Consider the following 10,615-nt stretch of genomic DNA (forward strand, 5'->3'; position numbering starts at 1 on the left):
TCTTTTAGACCAAAAACCGTTGCTTTTTGGTTTCCAAAGCGCAATAGTTTCCGAAATTTAACCCGAGTATGGCTACAATTCATACTTATACATTCTTATAAAACGTACGTAGAGTCCTTAGTAGTTTTTTAAAGAACGTCTAGGGCCCTGTGCCGAGGTTTTTCTTGCAGCTTCTTTTCCCCGGCTATACAGGTTGTGAGAATCTGCAGTTGTTTTAGGCGGATGAGACGTTCGCTATGTAAAAATTGACGATTCAAAGTGTAACTATGTTACGTACTGAATAAAGATATTTTTGAATTTGAATGTCGCACATTGAGATACATCAAGAGTGATCAAAGTGTATCGAGCAATCGTGTAAAGGGCACGGCGGCAGCGGTGTCGACACTCCCCGCAATGCGGCATGTACCACTATGTACACACTCCACGTCCATACCACAACGCTCACTTTATACCACATACTCGTATACAGATATTAAGAATACTCGTTCTTACGAGTACTTACTAATATCCGTTTTGTAAATACAGTACCAAATTTCCTTTCAAAAAATGATGAACTGTTTTAGGCGATCACCAAATATACCTGTATAATATTTTTTATGAGATAAGTAAAAGGCGCGAATCACTCAACCACCGACAAGCTTCTCCTTCAAATCTCCCGCCATAACAGTCTTCAACCCGATGTTGCCAAGACTTAATTCGAAATTCAAAAATATTGTTATACATCGAATCGACAATTTAAACATTACGAACGACTTTTCCGCCTAAACTACTGCAGCTTCTCACAACCTGTATAGCCGGGGAAAAGAAGCTCTAATAATATATCTAAGCAAATCCGCTCGAATTGTTATTTCTCCTTCACAGGTCTCCTGGTTTATCCGCATCCCGTTGCATCTACACGTTCCTCCGCGTTTCTCCGTCTCGAGGTGCCGACGGATGCGTAAGATTATAATTAGGATTGTATTTCTGATTCCGACGAAGCGGAATATGGCGCACGGTACGACTGGATTCCATCTGAGTCATTGTGCTCGATCTGTGCACCTTTATTTTCGTAAAACACTTGCTAACCTCTGATGCGTCAGTTATTTCGTACTGCAACAATTAAATTTTCTTCGGATTGTAAATTTTGCTTTTTGGATTTTGCGGAGAGACGGGATTAGAATTCTGTTTGTTTTGTTATTTTCCTCTTTATTTACATTTAACCGATTTCAAAAAGAAGGACGTTATTTGACGTGCCTTATTGCCGTCTTTGCCGGACAAATGGGAAGCACTGATGGCTTAGGAGCATGGGGAAACTGTCTTAAGTAGTTATAATACAATTTGTTGATTTGTACCTACTTTTTTACATGGAAAGAAAAAATAAAGAAAGAAATTAATTTATTTTAGAAATAAGTAGGTAGGTACACAGTACAGAAGAGTGAACAAAATAATTTCAAACTTTATTTTTAAAAATGGATGAACTCAGTTAAATGTTGTGATACTCCGACATTGAAGGAGTGCTACAACGCTGATTTTCAACTGTGCCCCAATGGTCCTAAATATGATATAGGTAATTATCATTAACAGAATTGCCATTAAAATCTTACAAAACAAACAGACAAACACATAATGCGCTTGACGTATACGCTGTTACGCATATACGCTGTTACTGGGTATTACATAAATCCATAGAAAACAGAAAACAATATAAAGTACAATCATAAAATACGCGAACTTTGCCCGGTCTAACTACAAGATGGCTTAACACATTAAAAAAGTAACATCACTTTATGTGACGCCAAACGTTTTACCTCAATTGTCTGTAAATTGAACGAGAATTGGTAGGTTTTATAAGCCAGTCGATAGAAAATGGTCGTCAAATGATCGTTTTTTTTTTTGACAATACTTAAGTATAAGATTATATAGATTCACTAAATATTTTTATGCTAAATGTTATCACAACATGCATGAGTGTTGAGAAAAGGAGTATTTCACTAAACAAAAGGAGCATGCCTATCAATATTTAGTACAAGATTTTAACATTATATACAATACTAGCTTTTGCCCGCGACTTCGTCCGCGTGGCGTGTTATAAAATAGAGATCTTTGTGTGTGTGGGAGTGCATGTCAAATTTCAAGCATCTAACTTATGCAGTTTAGATTTTTTTGATACAACATTTTTTCCCGCTAACTCCCATTTTTCAAAACTACAGCCATAACTAAACTTTATATTTATTAAGGTATGCATGCATGCTACATTGAAAACATCTACTCGTATCTTACGCGGTTTAGATTTTTTCATACAAATGTTTTTTCCTGCTAACTCCCGTTCCCGTGGGATTTTGCAATATTCTGTTTCAACTAAGCTTTAAGTTTACTAAGGTACCTGCATGCCAAATTTCAAGCGTCTAACTTAAGTGGTTTAGATTTTTCACACAAAAGGATTTTCCCGCTAATTCCCGTTCCTGTGGGAATTTCGGGAATTCCTTTCTTAGTGCACTTCTACGGTACCTAAGCTACGTCCCTTCCAAATTTCAAGTGCCTACGTTTAGCCGTTCAGGCTGTGCGTTGATATGTCAGGCAGTCAGTTTCTCCTTTTATATATTTAGATTCGGAATACGAACGATACAGAGGTTAATGACATCAATTTAGCAACAACAAACGCCCAGAAATGAGACAAATTATTCGATAAAAATGACAGATTACGCGCAGATAAAAAGGTATCGTGAGCATAAAAAACAATAACATTTAGTAACGCTGAATGTGAGAGAAGTGCGAATGCTTCGACTTTCCCAGCGTGATGTCACATTGCGAAGAATGGAAATCAACGGCTTGTAAATAATAATATGGAGGCGTCTCACGCGCATCTCACGTAGCAACGGAACGTACTGAGTGTGGCGAAATTAATATGTTGTTTTGTTGGAGAAGTAATAATACTTCTTCCTCGTGACCGCTACAATACATTACCACGATAAGATATGAAAAATTCTCCTGAAAATAGACATCGTAGCCTGCGTAACATAATATAAAATAATAAATACTTTATTGTAAAAACCGACAGAGGGATTGTGTCCTCTAACATGATGGACTAATGTTATGGGCGATAGGCTGATCCCTTATCACCATAAGGTTCATCATATCCATCTTTGGAATTCGTATCAACAGTGGCTGCAAGTTGTCTTTGATTACTTGTGGCTCTGCCCACCCCATTAGGGATTACGGGCGTGAGTTTATGTATGTATGTATGTGTAAATACTTTATTGCATACACAGGAAATACAAAACAAAGAGCTTAAGCCATAGATTAAGATAGATAAAATAATTTATTAAGCACAATGGACACAAGATAAAGAAATAGGGACAACAAATTGCTCATGCAGCAACTTGTTCCAGGCAAACTTTTGGTACAGGAAAAAAAATACAAATATAATACTAGTAGCGGGTTAGTGCATTCTAACATAGAAATTAAAAGAACTATCGATATATTGCAATAATCTACGAAGGGAAAACGTCAATACCTACACCGTACAAATACTTCTCAATAAGAACCTAAGTACACTTCAATTAAGCAAAACTTTATTACATACATACATACATAAACTCACGCCCGTAATCCCTAATGGGGTGGGCAGAGCCACAAGTAATCAAAGACAACTTTATTAAAACTTTATTCCGAAACAAAAATCCTTGAAAGGCTAATAATATCTCCCTAGCACTATCCCGTTTACACAGGGTCCTCTTACCTAACCTGAAGCTTTGACAGGTCCGGTTTTTTTTACAGAAGCGACTGACCTTCCAATCTGAAGGGAAAACCAGCCCAATACAGGTTAGACCACGTACCTCCGAAACGTATCTTGAACAGCTTAACTATTCTCAACAAAGAAAAATATTGCGTTTAGCATTTTACTTATTAGAAACTCTAATTTATGCATAAATGTAGCTTCAAATTAGTATAAAAAACTTGATTGATTAATGAAAAGAATGATTAATGTACAATTAATAAGATTCACAATTATAGAAACCAGGCTAATTTCATAATCGGCGAAACAATTAGCTCCAGCAGTCCGACACCTGAATAAGACCTTCATGAGGTGTAAGTAAAATGACATCGCGCTTTAAAATACTGATACAAATTTAAAGAAAATCTAGCTAGCTGAACTTCTCTGGTTCACTTGATTGTGTTATTTTAATTTTGGAATCGTTTATACGCAAACCTATCTAATATGAAGCTATATGTGAAGCTTAATAAATAGCCTATATACGTCCCACTGCTGGGCACAGGCCTCCTCTCAATCAACCGGAGAGGGTATGGAGCATACTCCACCACGCTGCTCCACTGCGGGTTGGTGGAGGTGTTTTTACGGCTAATAGCCGGGACCAACGGCTTAACGTGCTCTCCGAAGCACGGAATCAACTTACTTTTTCGGACAATCAGGTGATTCGAGCCTGAAAAGTCCTTACCAAACAAAGGACAGTCTCACAAAGTGATTTCGACAATGTCCCCATCGGGAATCGAACCCGGAGCTTATTATAAGATTAATGACTACCTAAATGATAAAAGTGTCTGGTATTGAATGTGTTCCTCTAGTTATTAAATAACGTGTAATGTATACCTTCATTGGTTTTAAAAAGATGTGTTGCTGTTGCAGTTTCTTGTCATTTCTTCTCCTCAGCCATAACAGCTTGCGAAATGACGTAAATTCAAAAATGTTACATTGACCTTCAACAAGTTTATCCATGATAATTAAGTTGAATAAATGATTCTAATTTCTGATAATAACAGATCACGACAAAATTTACACATAACACAAGCTCACGACTTCATTCCAATTGGGGTAGTTAGAGGTAAAACCATCGCAAGATGAACTATGTACCCACACCTCACTGAGCTTTTTGGTAGACCATCGTAATACGTGTATCGCCATCTACAATGGTCGAGCCAACTGTGTTAGTAAAAACTGCATTGGTGCATGTCCGGTACTGAAGTTTGAACTTCAGAAGCAAAACCGTGCACCACAGTGAAACCAATTTACATTGCTGGTCATTTAAAATCATTGCTATAGCGTCTCCACAACAATTTTCTTGTATAACAAAGTAATATGTTTTGATAACAACTTGTGTTTTGATTGTTAAGTTAGAAATGCAATGTTATTTACCTATTCGATTATGTTATGACGTATAAAATATCGCGTCAAGTATCTGATAACATTTTATTATGTAAAGAAGTGATAGCATTGTTGTCGACCATGGTACAATGGTCGACAATGTGATTAATTTACCTTTATCTCTGAACTTTGAATTCAAGGAACTTAGGGAAAAGTGAGATAAGTATTCAATATTTTGGGCAAAACTTAAGTCTCTGCCTACTACTGTAGGATTAATATGCGCAAATTAATTGGTCAAAAAATGTTAACCGAAAATTATCGTTGTTTAATAGGTACTTATACGAGTTCCCATGAGCCAAATGGCGATTTATGGGGTTCATGAAAGAACTTCTAGGAAGGTTTTACAAAATGATCAGAATTCACTGAAAATTACATTCAATAAGCCGTGGGTGGTTCCTTGACATGAGTCATGTTAGGTGTCTATGGTGGCTCAAAAATAACCCTGATACCAGGGTTGCTGAGGTTGGTCATCCACCTCACAATTCACACGATATACGAAGTAGAAAAATGCGTACGTATTGTATATTTATCTTATCGCATAACCCTATTCTAAGTACTGAATTCTGTTAACAATAGTCAATATACTATGTGCGAGGATTTTTTCCAAAAAGATTGGCTGTATAGGTAAGCCACATGCGAGCATAATATGAACGTTGGAGTTTAAGCAGTCGCTGAACCCGAAATCGGCTGGATAGTAACTCAATTTGGTCTAAAAACCCTTTGGAATGAAACATAAATACCTACACGCAATTTTGCAACACACATTCGACGACACGGCGCTACATCTGATAACCTTTCGCCAAAGGAGAACATTTTACACGAGTCACAGGCAAAAGCAACGCCTGCAGTGAGCATAACTTAACGCACACAACATATTGCGAAAATGTATAAATATTTTAATGCAATGGACGAACGGGTTGTGCGATTGGCGACATATTTCCCTGGCGAAGCGCAGAACAGGTTTGCGCGTAAGGGTGCGCGCGCGGCGTGCGCGGATAACTGGCCGCTATGCCGACATGCGCGTTGCCACATCGCATTATGTGCCACTTACGCTCTAACAGTTTCAACTTTATACCGGTGCGTATTTTGATGGATTCCAAAGCGAAACAAGAGTTGTAGTTCCAATGAAATACTTCTTTGTTGGGCTTGTAAAAGAAATACATTCACCTGATTTTTATATCGAGTATTTCTTAAAAACCAACCAAGAGACTACACATAAACACAAGCATCATGCTTCGATCCCCGAATGAGTAGGGAGAGGTGTATTATATTATATACTAATGTACTTACATCCACTCCTCGCCAGCTATGTTTTAAGTCACATGTAATAGGGGACGAGCCTATGGGCATTACCCGGGCACTAATCGTGGAAACCACGTGATATCAATTGTCTATGATGCAAAATTCAAACACAAATTCTAATTCAGTGGTTTATAGCCCGAGCCGGGTTTCGAACCCGTGACACTAAGATATAAGTCACGCCGAACTAGACTATCACGGGTCAAGCGATTAATTCCTCTCCAAAACTATGAACTCTACATGAGACGGACACCTAGCACAATCGGGACACTCCACAAAAATATTATCATTCTTCCTTTGTGCCACCTTACCCCGTGCGTGCGAGCGAGATAGACAATCCTCGCGCGCTCCTTTACTCCTTGACGGCATACGGTTTAAGTAGACTAAAGTAGGACCACGGGGAGTGAAGATATTGGCCTGAGGCGGAGAGTGACCCTTCTAATACGTTTATTATTCCCTTTTATTACGGATAATAAATATTTAATTAGTAAAAAATCTTATCTTATCTAGCCTAAAGTGTCCCACTGCTGGGCAAAGGCCTCCCTCCATTTCTTCCAGGACTCTCTCTCCAGTGTTTCCTCCGGCCAGCCTTCCAGGAAAGCATCCAAGTCGCCGCGCCATCTCCGCCTCGGTCAGCACGCACACACACAGGAGCCAAGTTGAAGTGGGATTGGGCAGGTCACGTCTGTCGGATGCCTAACGACCTGTTTGCTAAGATCACCACAGAATGGTCTCCGAATAGAGACAGACGCATGCGTGGTAAAAAGTAAATAAATAATAATGATTCATACTTTCCAAATTACGACACGATGATAACTAAAAAATATTATTTTTATTTAGGTACTTGAGAAATACTTGTAATACTGATGCGTGAATTACCTTTATTGCAACAAAAGATGTGACATGCAAAATTTTATCGAAATCGTTGCCTTGAAAATATTATAGCCTTCAATAGCTATCTGACAAGTCAAGTTGATAAGAAAGAATATAAAAACATTTTTGATACAATTAAAAACAAACTGTTCCTAATATGAGTCATCACGATCAAGGACAATATGGTCTAAAAGGCCATTATTAGGCTTTAAATCCGCAGTAGAGAAGCATGGTGGAGTATGCTCCATACAGACGACACAACGCGGGAAGGGATTCCACCCATGTGTGGTCGAAATTCCTCCCCTTCGACCCGCTAGATTCGCTTCCTCATTCATTATGCGAACTGCTAAAGATTGGAATTCTCTTCCTGCGTCAAGGCAAAAGTGAATAGCACTATTTCAGTTCCACCCAGCTCCACCTTAGACCACCAAGCTGGATCGTGACCAAACGCACTCAAATCTTTTAATATTAAAAAAAAACTTCTTCCGGTTGATCGAGAAGAGGCCTGTCCCTGTGTGCAGCAGTAGGACGTATTTCGTTGTTGTTGTATTAAAAACATTCCGGGGGTTAAAAGGCAAATCACAAGCAATTCATCTAAAAAATCAATATTGCTATTTCATATTTGTTTGCGTTGTCAAATAGCAATACTGCTTTTTTAGATGAATAGCTCCGATGTGGCATTTTTAACCCTCCTTATGATTTCCTTTAACAACACCATACCCTCGCAAAGCCGAAGTTTCCAGACACAATAGTAAAACAATGGACTTTGGATTTTAAAAGGACTGTCGGCAACTTTAAAGGGATCTGGGGATACGCTAATTTCAATCCTGTTAATAAAAATGAAGTCTCAATTTTTACCTGGAGTGAAAATAGAGTGTGAATTACGAGTTTTTTTTTTAAGGCGCTAACATGACTTTCACTAACGTCGATAAAGGCAATGTATATTTCAAGTGATTTTTGTGTTGTGTCCCCACCGGGATTTGAACCCGGGACCTCCGGATCGTGAGCCCAACGCTCAAACCACTGGACCACGGAGGAGGTTTCATCAACAGTAAGAGATACTCTTATAGCTCTACAAAGGTAGGTGGAGAAACCCGAGACAATTTAGTAAAGTTTCGCTAAACTGACTCAACCGGAAATGAAACCCAGTACACTGACTTTACAATACAAATTCCTCTTCACAAAACGTGTATCTATTCCATGACACTAAAAACAGTTTCACCATAGTCTATTAAATAGACTTATTCCGCAATAAAATAGCCAAGTTTCATTCCATACAGAAGTTTAATACTGCAATACTAAACAGGCCATTCAGTGGTCGTCACCTCGACAGAAGCAAGTATTCAAAAATAGATGGTGCATGCTCAAATACATCTGCTTTTTACGACGCGCCGCCCGCGCAGCCCGCGCCCGCGCCGTTGCAAAACCACGTACTATAATAGCGATCGTAAAATAAACACACTAGTGATTTATAAAGCTTGTCAACGAAAAAAACACACTAATTCTTAGTTTTCCATTTGACGAGCCATTGTCACCGGTTGCTATGCGACGCGATGACAGATGTTTTAATATGGCGGACATGAGAGCGAAAATTTTCAACGAGCTCTATGCGCATGCGCTTCCACGCTTTCCATTGAAGATGGCGGTCAAAATTCAAATGGGTACTTATTCAGAATAATAAGAGAAAATGAATTAATTTACCAAAATGGTTTAATTAAAAAGAAAACGGATAAGTTTTGGGTACTTTACATTTTATGAGTCACACAATATTACATGACAATTGACACAATATCATAATAATTGATTATTATTTAAAGGATGAAGCAATAATTACACGTAGTACGGAGAACGTCGGTTGTTGCTTGAAAAAATCTAGTAGTTATAGACATCAGTTTTCACAAGGCCCACAAAAGCAGAAGGCCTCTCCTAAGTCATTCAAATACATCTACTATTAAATACATCATATTTTCGCAATAAACTGTAATTTCGGGAAGTATAACCGTTGACTACGTGCTTTAATGCATATAATTGTTATCTACAACGTCACGCGCTATCTACTCAGATAAGATTTTATAGGAAGACAGACTAAACACGTTTTAATCGATATGTAAGAAATAAACACACAGAACACATGGCCGCTTGTATCGACATGACAGCCTTGGAATAAAATGTAAGGTGTCCAACTACATTCACAGCACTCGCGACCAATGTTTATACATTCTAGTAAATTACACGAAAGATTTTAGATTAAATTACAAGCATTTTTTTGCTTTATGAGCTAGTGTCACGCGCATTCCTAGAAGAATGTTTCGAGATCAGAACGTGCGGCTATGTTTCGGATATTAATGTTAAAGTAGGAATAGAATACATTTCAAAACAGGTACCTATTGGAACAAAAAAAAGGTATCCCAATGTGGCCAAAAAATATTTTATAAATGTCGTTTGGCTAAATCTACAAATTATTTTTTACGTTTCCTTAGCAATACCAACAAGCATCATTTTCTCACACGAGCGATAAGCAGTTCTATGTCGCTCATCGGAGAGGAAGAAAAACGTGTAGAATCGATAAAGCTAAATACAAACCGCGTAGTAAGAGCCTGTTTGTCAGCTTATGATTTTTATGAATGGGCTAGAGGGCGCACGGCTACTCGCGTCGGAACGCGGACGGCGCGCGCGCCGCTTTCCCGACTTTCCAGTGGCACTCGCATGCGCGAAAAATGCGCTCCACACACTCTGTTGTGTTGCCAACGCTGGATATTCTTGTGGGACGTAAACAATGTTGTTGTTTCTACGATTAGTGTAGTGGGTAGTTACCACATCAATCGATGAACAATGACTAATGTTTCAAAGTCGACAACATTTTGTAAATGTTATCTAAAAAGCAAAACATGTGGGTATGTTTGGAATCTAAATGTATATAACCTATAATTTGGGTGTAAGATATTCATTATTTGGATGTACCAGCGAAAATTCAATTTAGCGAAGAGTGGAATATAATAGTCACGTTCAGTGCTACTGAAGTTATAAAACATACAGTAAATCTAACAACGTCAGGGCTGACGACCTAGTTTTACTTGTTCGCGGACGTTTTTATTCGCGTTGTGTTGGCAACACCGGCGCTAGTACGTCCGCATCACCACCCTGTTGTCACTTCACTTTTCACTATCGTTGAATAGTGAAATTATTAACGACCAATAACCACAATTTTTCTTCATATATGCGCAAGCAACGGCGCGTTTTATAACACGAAAATTATTGTAATGAATGCGCGCGAATACTGATTTAAATATAGATGACATTTTA

This window comes from Pectinophora gossypiella, chromosome 9 (assembly GCF_024362695.1).
Source record: "Pectinophora gossypiella chromosome 9, ilPecGoss1.1, whole genome shotgun sequence".
In the NCBI taxonomy this organism is placed as follows: Eukaryota; Metazoa; Arthropoda; class Insecta; order Lepidoptera; family Gelechiidae; genus Pectinophora; species Pectinophora gossypiella.